This window comes from Palaemon carinicauda, chromosome 3 (assembly GCF_036898095.1).
Source record: "Palaemon carinicauda isolate YSFRI2023 chromosome 3, ASM3689809v2, whole genome shotgun sequence".
Classification (NCBI taxonomy): Eukaryota; Metazoa; Arthropoda; class Malacostraca; order Decapoda; family Palaemonidae; genus Palaemon; species Palaemon carinicauda.
The window spans coordinates 111,012,854-111,025,353 of NC_090727.1; positions in this window are offsets into that span (position 1 = coordinate 111,012,854).

Sequence of the window (12,500 nt, forward strand, 5' to 3'; positions counted from 1 at the left end):
CATTTTAATTGGTATTCTCTATTTTAATATTCAAAACTTTTCTTGAATCATTCTGACTAAGTATTCTTCTTGTTTATTGAGTTTTTCACTAGTTGAACTTACAAACTTGAAGCTCGTTCGGAAGTAAAAGCTGTGACTCGAGTAAAACTGTCGTTCAAACATATCATTGAAGGATTCTTTTCTCATCATCTTTCATATCTTCTTTCATGAGGTCATACCAAAGTCACGTTACCTTTTCCTTGATGAAAGTGGTTGAGGTGTTGAATTAAGAATATTATTATTACTCGACGTATATTTACAAATTGAATAAGTCATCTTGATTAATTTGGTTCCTCAGATTCAACTTATTTCATGTAAGTAATTGCTCTTATATTTCCCCCATTCAAGAGAAATTGCTTCCCTGCTTTCAAATTGTTTTCCATGCATTTTATTTCCGTTATATTTTAGGTTATATAGTTATAGTAATGTTTATTAACTACATTTCAAATTTGCTCTTTAACTCCTCCTAACTCGGTGTTTATTACTGCGAAGACTGACAATAGAAATTTCCAAGTAGGTTCTCCCTTTCATGCCTCCTGGCAGAGAGAGAGAGAGAGAGAGAGAGAGAGAGAGAGAGAGAGAGAGAGAGAGAGAGATTTGTTAACATATAGTATGATCCGTTCTAAAACCCATGATCTACATTTATGAAAAAGGAAGACAAACGTCTGACTCCTGATGGTGGATGGCCAATTAAAGAAAAAAAATAAGAATAGCACAGGAGAAAAATCCCTTTCATATGTCCCTTACTTTGAATCCTGGCTAAATCTGGGGAAAATATTTTGAAAATTAATGTTGAAGCTGACTAACCCAACAATTTGAACCAACTTTTTCATATACAGTATGTCACTAGGCTGTGACCCCTTCCCCCATCAGACAGCTATCGTGAATATTACAAAAAGGTCTCGTTTTAAATTTCATGTTATTTTCGCTGCACTAATTCCTTTAACACCTTTTCAGTTAGTTACATAGATATCAGATTTATATTTCAGTAAATTTTTATGGACTGAATTAGAGAACGTTTTTGAATACTTATTATACATCCATGAGAGAGAGAGAGAGAGAGAGAGAGAGAGAGAGAGAGAGAGAGAGAGAGAGAGAGAGAGAGAGATTCCTGCTTCAATTAAATTATATTAGTTTCTTTGGTTAACCTTAGAGAAGTGCTTAGTATTGCCAAAAATAGATTAATGCACAATATGCTCATTAATTATTTATCTGTTTACATTTCATGAAAGACTTGCTTATTTTCTGTCGTCGTCGGGAGATTTGTAGTTTGTAGAAAAATCTTGGTATTGGTTTTTTGATATCTTCATCCTAAATTCGTTTCAGTAAATTTTTTCGTCATCGATGAAAACGTTACCATGGCGAATGAAAAATCTGGCTAAAAATTGAAAAAAATATGTTGTAGTAAGTTTTATGAAGCATTACGTTTATCATTAATAATCTATTATGTATATAGGAATGGAAAATACCTTTTCTACAGTATTAATAAATTACGTTGTCATGTTAAACGTTTTCCTTTTTATTCACACACATATATATATATATATATATATATATATATATATATATATATATATATATATATATATATATATATATATATATATATATTTGTGTGTGTGTGTGTTTACCATGAATAGACAATGTCTCACTGGTGTCCAAAAATCGACGATACTTTCTCTTGGGACAGAGTGTCCTGCAGGTAGTTTTCAGGATAACAGCAGAAATACATTTACTTTTCTCCATTTATTGTTTGTTGTCGACACGTGTTTCGGACCACTTAGCGACCCTTCTTCAGGACCATATTGAGTTTTGGAATTTCACTTTAATATATAGGTTATGGTGGTGAAAATTTGATACAAAATTATTTGGATATTCGCAAAGTAATCTGAAACACGTGTCGCCACCAAACAATAAATGGAGAAAATAAATGTATTTTTGTTGTTATCCTGAAAACTATTTGCAGGACATTCTGTCCGAAGAGAAACTATCGTCGTTGTTTTGGACGCCACTAAGACATTGTCTATTCATTGTAAACGTAGAGTAACATGGCCAAGTACCATATATATATATATATATATATATATATATATATATATATATATATATATATATATATACATATATACATATATATATACATATATATATACATATATATATATATATATATATATATATATATACATATATGTATACATATATAAATACATATATGTATATACACTTATATATATATTATATTTATATGTATATATACATATATATATATACACATACATATACATATGTTTTGTTTTCCCCAGACCCAAAACGTTCTTGTTATTCCTCTCTCTACATCTTTAACCGGTAACGGTATTATAATTTAGGTCAGAATTTCCTTGGGACGCAATTTATTCTTCTGACGTTTCCAACGATATCAGTATGAATTTCTTCTGACATTTTTATAGGCTTGTTACAACTAAACCTGTAGAATCAAAGAAGAAATCGTAATATTCGTGTTCGAAATGAGACCCCAAAGATGAGCTAGGTCGAGGTTATCTTAACATTAACCTAATGTGCTATCAGGAGCCAAATTTCTATAACCTCCTGGTAGAAAAAAATATGTCTTGTGTTAAAAAAAAGATATTCTTTTTTCGTCTCCATGTTGCTTTTTTTCTGTCTATTAGTGTTATTCCCATCATTATTCTTTCCATTGTTCTTTGACTTGTAACTAGCTTATGTTCTAAGGCTGTACTAAGGCTCCAAGTTTCGAATAGATAAGTTAATACTATTAGGACTATCTGATTGAATACCTTTCTTTTTGGAGAAAGTGGCCTTTTACATTTCAGAATCTCCGTTTGTTTAACAAAAGCTCTCCATCCCATGCTTATATATATGTATATATATATATATATATATATATATATATATATATATATATATACTGTATATATATATATATATATATATATATATATATATATATATGTATACATATATATATATTATATATATATATGTATATATTATATATATATATATTATATATATATATATATATATATATATATATATATATATATGCGTGTGTGTGTGTGCGTGCGTGCGTGTGCGTATGTGTGGTGTGTGTATTTGTATACTGTATATGAGGCCTCTGCAACAAAAAGGAAGATTCACCACATACATCAAAATGCCTTTTTATGTCGAGAAAGCTTCTTTCCTTTATCAACTTTCATATAAAAATTTTGATGGACATTCGTTGGCTATAAGTATATGCTTAACACCTCCGAATATGAGGTTCAAAATGCTGTGCTAACCCATCGTATTATTTTTGAGCAATTTCTAAGAGCGAAGAGGAAGATTTCATCACTCACTCCGATTTGGTGATGACCTCACAGCGAGAGCCAATAGTAGCTACTAGTAGCAACGAAAATTATTTTGATAAATAGCTATTATGCGGACGTAGGATAGTAATGATAATTGAATAATGCGATTCTCTTACCTGTTGCTGCTAACAACTACTATTGTTTGTTGCTACTAGGGATTATTGATTCTAGTAGCAAGACGGTAATATTGAGTAATAATATAAATATTAAGGGGATATGGATAATAATGATCGATCGAAATGGGAAGGCTCTTACTCGTGTTTAATACTATTTCTACTAGTAGCTATTGACAATAGTAGATACTAGAAGCTATTGCTAATAGTAGCTACTAGTAACTATTGCTGATATTAGCTACTAGTAACAACACAGTGTTTATTAATAGTTATTTTGGGATGACAAGGATTATGATTGTTGCATCTTTTTTTTTTAATATGTGAGATCAGAAAAATTAAGAAAAAATTAGTTTAAACTTCTCAAGATGGTTGAATTGTCAGAGGAAAAACTACCCTTCCTACTTAATAACTACTAGTAACCAAATTTTGAAAGTCTAAATTTGTTTACTATATTGATAAAAAATTAGATACAAACTTCATTTTAAAATAAGAAATTTTGCTGTAGACATAAAAAGTATGGTTGCTGTGACTTTTTACATTTTGAAAACTTTAAATGAGTTTCTCTCTCTCTCTCTCTCTCTCTCTCTCTCTCTCTCTCTCTCTCTCTCTCTCTCTCTCTCTCTCTCTCTCTTTTTTTTGTGTGTGGCGAATGTTCCTTTTCCTTGCATTTGCCTCGTGTGTGGTTGTATATATATGTATGTATGTATGTACGTATGTATGTATGTATGTGCAGAAATCACGATAGCCGACACGTGATGAGCGTAAAATATGATTTTGTACGTGTTCGAGGAAGTCCGTTTCAGCTAAGTCCTTTTGAATGATACTCTTTAATCGATGGTCGTTTTCAACGGAACTATTTGAGCGATGAGCAGTTTAACGATGAACAGTTTAAGTAGGCCTCTAAAGGCAATGAAGATGAAGTATCATTAGAAGGAGACAGGATTAAAGTGGGGAATCATTTCAGTATTTAGAAACTCTGATCTCTAATACATGGTCTTTAGCATTAGAGTTTAATGAAAGATTGAAAAAAGCAAATCAGACAATGGTTAAGTAAAATATGGAAATAAAATCGTCTGAAATTACATATAAAAATCAGGTTATATATCAGTTTAGTGAGATCAGTGTTACTGTATGAACATGAGTCGTTGTATGACAATGAAACAATTTCCAACAGATTTAGTAGATTTGAGAACAAAGCCCTCAGAAGAGTATTGGGAGTGAAATGGCAGGACAGGATTTGAAATGAAATTATAAAAGAGATTACTCGAGCGTCGTATGTGAATAAGATCATAGTGAGGAGTAGATGGGGATGGTTTGGGCATGCTTTTCGCACTCACCAAAAGAGATTAATTCACCAAACTTTCAATTGGGCTCCACAAGGCACTAAAAGAGTTGGAAGACCCAGGCCTACATGGATGAGGGCTATGAAGCGTGAAGTAGGAGGTGATGAAGGGAGAAGTATTGAATTAAATGCTCAAGATAGAGACGACTGACGAAATCTAACCGAGTCCCTTTGCGTCAATAGTGTAGGAGGAGATGATGATGATGATATATATAGTCAATTTAGCTTCCGAAATAAAGTTAAAAAGACAACTTTCCCAATGCAGCAGTCATAGAAATATATTTGCAGCGTCTATTGTTTAATTAAATTCAAAATGAATGACCACAGGAAGAAACTTAATAATGCAACGGATATTATGATAAATTACGCTTCTCGGAAAACACCATGATCAAAACTCACGTATATAAAAACCAAACACTTTGGAAGTGTCCTAAAATACACGTTTTTCGTTTAATTTAGATTACGTAATTATGTGATGAATTCGAACACTTTCATCCTACTCTATTTATCTTGCAATTCTCATTTCTGATTTCCTGTTATCCTTCGGTTCTTTCTCTCGTCCGAAGTCATTCCCTTCTCTCGAGTGGCTTCTTGATGATGCAAGATTCCATTCATCAACTTCAGGGTTAAAAACTTTATTTTTTTCGAGAAGTTAGGCGAAGGAGAACTAAGAGACTAGCTACTTTGGAATATGTCAAGTTTCTTGAGAGAGAAGCAATTCCCTTTCCCCAGTTTGTGTCTCTAATTTTTTCTCAGTATTTATTTTACTTATGATGCGGTAGGGACAGGAACAGACACTATTTTGGGTATTATGATTTTGGCCTTTCTAGATTTGGATTTGATTTATAAGTTTAAGAAGAAATCCCTTTTCACATTTGTAATCTTTTCAGTATCACATGAAAATAACATAATTGGCCCAAGTTTCTAATCGATATCAGAAAAAACTTCATGAGCAACAAAGTATTAGATTTACTTAAATGCCTTTGACGAAGTGTTTGACTAAAAATGTAAAAAAGGTGAAAATGCACTTTTTCAAACATAAGATAGTTTCTAAATTGCAATTCCAAAGATTTACTGTGAATACTTACCCTGCGAGAGAGAGAGAGAGAGAGAGAGAGAGAGAGAGAGAGAGAGAGAGAGAGAGAGAGAGAGGGTGTTAGAAAGATAACTTGCTAAAGTTGCCAAGGGAAATTATAGTCCGTTTATATGTAAACTGTAATAATTTGAATGGATTAGTTTTCTTTTTATTAAAGTTGGTAAAGTTTGCCATAAATATTAAATTATTAAAGCAGATAGTTGGCAAAAATTAACGTAAAAGATAAAGAATATTAAGAGATCATTTATTGACACATTAAACGGAAGAAAATATATAAGCTATTAGATGTTTCTTTAGATACACAAATCATCGTGAAATCGGTGAAAAAGAAAACTAATCCATTCATATTATTACCGTTTACATATAAACGGACAATAATTTCCCTTAGCAACTTGAGCAAGTTATCTTTCTACCTCCCTATTTTGTAATCCTTTTCCTTCATCTACCTTTTGATGTGTCCATTTTTATTTTCCACTTTCTGTTTTCAATTCTTGTACGAATTGTCTTCTTTCTTTCTCCACTCACATCACTATTCCGTGTTCCCTCGCTTCCTCTGCATGATGCAGTTTACCAGGTGTTTAAGGGAATATGCATTGCAAATTGGTTCAATTCATCCGGTGGATGACGCCGCGCCAGGAAGTTTACCAAATGAATTAAGGCTATTGGCTCGGCGATGGCGGCAGCCTTAGATGATGGATAACACCGTCGAGGAAGGTAAACAAGGTGTAATGAGAATGCGTTTCCTTTGCTTATGTTCATTGTAGGATTTCGCCATTATTCCGTCTGGTCTGCTTTCAGCAGTTAGAAGATAGTTCCGTGGATTATGTTTATTTTAATTTTCTTTTAATGGAGAACTGTTTCTTCTGAATGGTTAATGGTAAAGGGACCTTTTGATTATTTTGGATGAAATATTCCCTTCTATACATACAAACTTCCTATAGTTCATGAAATCAATTTCCTTACCAATTATATATCTGTTATGCGATTAAAGATAATTATTTTTTCCTGTGAATTCATTTACAGATTTTAAGCACACGGGCCATTGTCTGGGCAAGCTCATGTTCAGTTGCGCGAATAAAGATAGTGGGGTTTTCTTATGCTAACTCTGGGCAAAGTATATAGAATGGGGGGGGGGGACATTCTATATACTTTGGCTGTGGGAAACTCTACACTCTAAAGGGGCCTCTCTCTCTCGGCTAACCTCATCTGGGTGGTAGCCATTTATGGGCCTACCAGTCGTTCAGGGAACACAAGACTGTATAGCTGTTATTTGTTACATTCGTCTTAACAGAGTTTATGACATTTATTTACAAATTGGGAGCAAGTTGTAGCCTTAATCCTAAGAGAGTGGTTGCAGTCAAAAACGTTAGGACCCAATTCCATGTCTTGAGAGCCAGGGGTCAGTGCTTAGGATTTACAGTTAAAACAATAATTACCAAAACAGATTATATTGAGGCTGACGTAAGCTATAGACATGTTGGATGTGGGGTAAAGATAGGGCGGAATAAACAGATGAATAGGTAAAAGAAAAGAAAGAATTTTTAAATCTAGTCTCGATCTTTTGTATTTTTATGGTAAGAGGAAGCTTTATTTTGTCCATATTTTGATTCTGAAGATAATTGTGGCTTGCGTCTCTGATAATGATTATTTATGTCACAGAGATTTGAAAAGTGAAGTTTACTAATGTTGATACTCGTGCTAAATTATCTCGATTTCTTGGGCCACTTACAATTGAGTTTTGCGATTGATTTTGTTCCCTCGGGAGTTTATGGGCTGTCATTGGTGGTCACCAGACCCATTGTAGCACAATATCTTACCAGACATATTTTATTTATTTCTCAGAAGGGAGTGATAAGACAAATTCTTTCAATTGTATCTTTTTCTCAAAATTATTTTGTATAGCTATAAGCTGTCTTGTAGGTTTCTTCATTGAAAAAATAACAATTCTCTACTTTTTAGAAAAAAAAAATAATTTTCTATTATTTTTGGGGACACTTCAGAATCCAATAATAAAGCCCTTTGACAATTTTTCACTTGGAGGCGTTAGTATATTATAGATTCTATGGAACTTGCCTACCTCATATTACTCAGTTATTTTAGCTTTTTTATGATATTTGACTGCATATTTTCTTCCATTTACACTTTTTTTTTATTTTTTTTTTTTTTTGTAAAGAATGTGAGTTCCACCCAGAAATAAAGTTTATGGTTAGTACGCGCTATCTAATATACTTCTTCCCTCGATTCAAATCTATGAAAATCTTTCGGTTTACTCAAGTCCCAAATGACAGTTTATTCCATGCCCCCCCCCCCTCCCCTCTCTCTCTTGGTCGCCTAGTTGGAAGGAGTTTGTCGAGTTTTCTCTTTCCTAACTGTTAAGTGAAAATAATCACCAAGTTTTGGGTCAATTATTTTTTCGTCACATGAGTATAACGAAACACAATCGATTTCTATAATAACGATTGAACGTTTTGTAGTCATTGTGTAAAAAAACTACCAAGTGCAATAAAATTATCTTAGTGTTAAAAAACTGTTAATCCCAATAATTTTTCGTGGTTTTGACCTTTTTGGAGAATGACATCAAATGTAAAGAATAGCCATTGTCAACATAAAGAATGGCGTTGCATGCCTACGTATTTATTCATGACTTCATGTCCGGTATGATTATTGTTGTTCGATTGATGTGACAATGAGTTATTTTCGAGTTCCTCTGAAAAAAATACCCTTGGCAAATTCTGTGAAAAATCCCTTACTCTTTAAAAGTCACTGTAATATACATAAAGGTTGATTATTCCCGTGCCGCGTTTCATCTGAAAGACCCTTTACCGTTTTCTTTGAAAGAGCAAAAATCAAGGAATAGCTTACCATCGTTCTCTTCCTCAGTGAATCTAATTTGTGCGTTTTGTAACTGTACTAATACGGTATATATAATGTGCGAGTTTCAAAGTTACCAAAATATATGACCTGAGTTTTAAAACAATAAGATATGATGAGAAAATTCTAATGTATTAGAATTTAAGGCTCATGAGTTTTTAAACCATAAGATTTTGCTTGTTATGATTCGTGAAACTTTATAGATATTCCTGTTGCGAATTCTCACATCATGAAAATTATTGATGTTTAAAATTCGTATAATATGGAACCGATTCGCAAAGAAATGGTTAAATTTATTGGTTGTTGGAAACGTGTAGACATAATTCTGGTTAAAATATAAGTTTTACTACTCACCGAAGGGATAGGCAATTAAGATATTAATTTGATATTTTCTATATTTGCCGCAATCGGAAAACAATTATGTTTAATCTTTAAAGTATTGATGGGTTTAAGATATCATTATAAAAAAATCACCATTAACTAGAAACACAAATTTTCCTGATGACCTGTGAAATCAGTTCGTAATATTTTAATTACTTTGAAAGCAGAAATTATTAATAAGTAATGGTTAGGAATCGAAGCTTTCTGAATATGAGGAATAAAGAGAATATTCGGGAGTTGTGTACTAATCCTGTATCCCTCGGCTAATACCTTTCTACAGTATTCTTTTTTACACCTGTTTTGTCAAGCCGAAACAGTGTTCATGTATTCCTTCTGGCTAGGCAAACAGTGATAAGCAGAGATTAAGAAATGAAAAAAAAAACCACAGGTAATTCAATACATTTTATTTCGCCTACCGGAGCAATAGTAGATAAAAGCAATATATTGTTTTAGCGCTCATATTGAAAAACCTAGCAAACTTCATATTCAAGGTTAGATATTTGAGCATGGCTGCAAGTAACATGAAAAGATGAAATACTGTCTGCTACTGAAGAACGGACATTGGAAAGACTGAATACAGTCAACTTCTCTGCTCTGGATTCTGCACTGTTTTATTGTTTTCAATAACAGCAAACACTCTTAAGACTTAGATATGTGTCAATACAATCTCGTCTTTGTAATTAATCATTAGTCATATATTTGTGACCAGAAATTTTGTTCAAGATAGTGAATTTTCTGGTTATGAAATAGTATAGCAATCTCAGATGTATTAAGAATGAAGAAAAGTGGGGTTTTTCACAAGGAGAGCTGAAGAATTCTACTCAACAATGCAAAGATTGAAGATGAAAACTTGTTGCACAGAATTATAAAAGAGCAAACAAAGCCAAATTCATTATAAGATAGCTTTAGCCTTGTCAAAGTAATTAATTATTTTATTTCGTACGAAATCGAGAAACATCATTTCATCCAGGTTGTAAAAAAACAATTATAAGAGAAAATTGATGAAAGTATTTTTTTTTGTAATTAGGATATATGAGGAAATGAGGTAAATATTAGTGGTAAATATACATTAAAAACATTGTATCTATTGATTTACTAAATATCGTATAATATATGTGGTAGAAGGAAAATACCTGAAACAAAGACGAATTTTATCTTTGATATCTTGTGGCAAAAAAAAAAAAAAAAAAAAAAATCCTATATCATTTTGAATCTAAGTATGCTACTGACAACAACACAAGTTTGAAAAAGAAGTGTCATTCATCTGTGTGAACCTTTTATCATATGGTGCGCTGAATTGTTTTCATTCTATATTGACCGGGAAACGGACTCTGTTCTCCCCCATGAAATGGAATAATAAAGTACAAAAGGGTTTTAACTGTTGTTGCGACAACAATGAGATTGCAGAGGTGTTTGAGCGACCTCTCGTTCAAGAGAGTAAGACTTAGAACAGTAATACATTTTATTTATAATTAATACTATTATTGTCATCAAGGGTGAACAACAGTAGGAAATTTTCAACAGATGTGTTTCTTATAAAAGAAGCATAAAAGTCTAGAATAATAAAACTGAATACATCTTTATACTGATTCTTTCTTTGTGCTGGATAAAGTAATGTACAACAGCAAAAACAAAGAGAATAACTGAGCTTCGAGGAAACGTCACGTAGAGCGTGATGTGTTTACGATATTTGCTCTGGTTGGCTTTTGTTTAGCCACATGTTTACTGCTCGGTCCCTTTGATCTGCCTTGAAATTTGCAGAGCTTTGAACCAGAGTGCGCAGACACTTCTGAATAATTGAAGGTTCTTACATAACTACATAAGAGAAACGTATATTTGTCCTCGTGTGGTCTGGTTCGAAGTTGTATATACACTTTATATGCAAATCACAAAGTAATTAGAGTTAGCATGAGAATCACTCATGAAATTATAATCAAAGGATAATTATTGATGAACTTGTTGATCACTAATAGACATAGAAGCGACTATAAGAAAAGAAATATTTTCATAAATTGACTATTTATACGAACGGAAATAATTGAACCAGAAATTTGAAACGAGTTCATAATTTGCCACAAAATAACAATAATTAAATCATATTTGGGTAGAGAATTGGGTTGATGGGAATGGTAAAAAGCAAGAAAAATTATCTGATCTACAACAGGGTCAAAACACAATGTGTGATGGCCTGTCTGCCACAATGAGCAGTCAACTTTAGAATTTGACTCTGGATTTCGTCATGGAAGTGAGGGCCATGACGGTGCAAAATGTTCATGAGTTGGAATAATGTATTTTGTTGTTTTTGTTTGTTCGGTTTTCGACAACTTTTGAATTTGCAGGATTACTTGCAGTAAGTACGGAAATGTTTGCTAACTACAGGTAGTAGGTTGGCCTGGTCACCAGCCGCCCATTGAGATACTACCGCTAGAGAGTTATGGGGTCCTTTGATTGGGCAGACAGTACTACATAGGACCCTTCTCTCTGCTTACGGTTCTTTCCCTTTGCCTACACAGACACCGAATAGTCTGGCCTATTCTTTACAGATTCTCGTCTGTCCTCATACACCTGACAACACAGATTGCCAAACAATTCTTCCTCACTCAAGGGATTAACTACTGCACTGTAAATGTTCAGTGGCTACTTTCCTCTTGGTAAGGGTAGAAGAGACTTCTAGGAGAAGGACACTCCAAAATCAAACCATTGTTCTCTATTCTTGGGTAGTGCCATTGCCTCTGTACCATGGTCTTACACTGCTTTGGGTTAGAGTTCTCCTGCTTGAGGGTACACTCGTGCACACTTTTCTATCTAGTTTCTCTTCCTCTTTTTTTGTTAAAGTTTTTATAGTTTAAATAGGAAATAATTATTTTAATATTGTTACTATTCTTAAAATATTTTACTTTACCTTATTTCCTTTCCACACTGGGCTATTTTCCCTGTTGGGGCCCCTGGGCTTATAGCATCCTGCTTTTCCATCTAGGGCTGTAGCTTAGCATTTAATAATAATAATAATAATAATAATAATAATAATAATAATAATACACTTGTTATGTATGAATATGGGGGCTATGGGTCTCATTCTTTATATATATATATATATGTATATATATATATATATATATATATATATATATATATATATATATATATATATATATATGTATGTATGTATGTATATATATATATATATATATATATATATATATATATATATATATATATATATATATATATATATATATATATATATATATATATATATATGTTATATATCTTTTATTCTTATGAATATG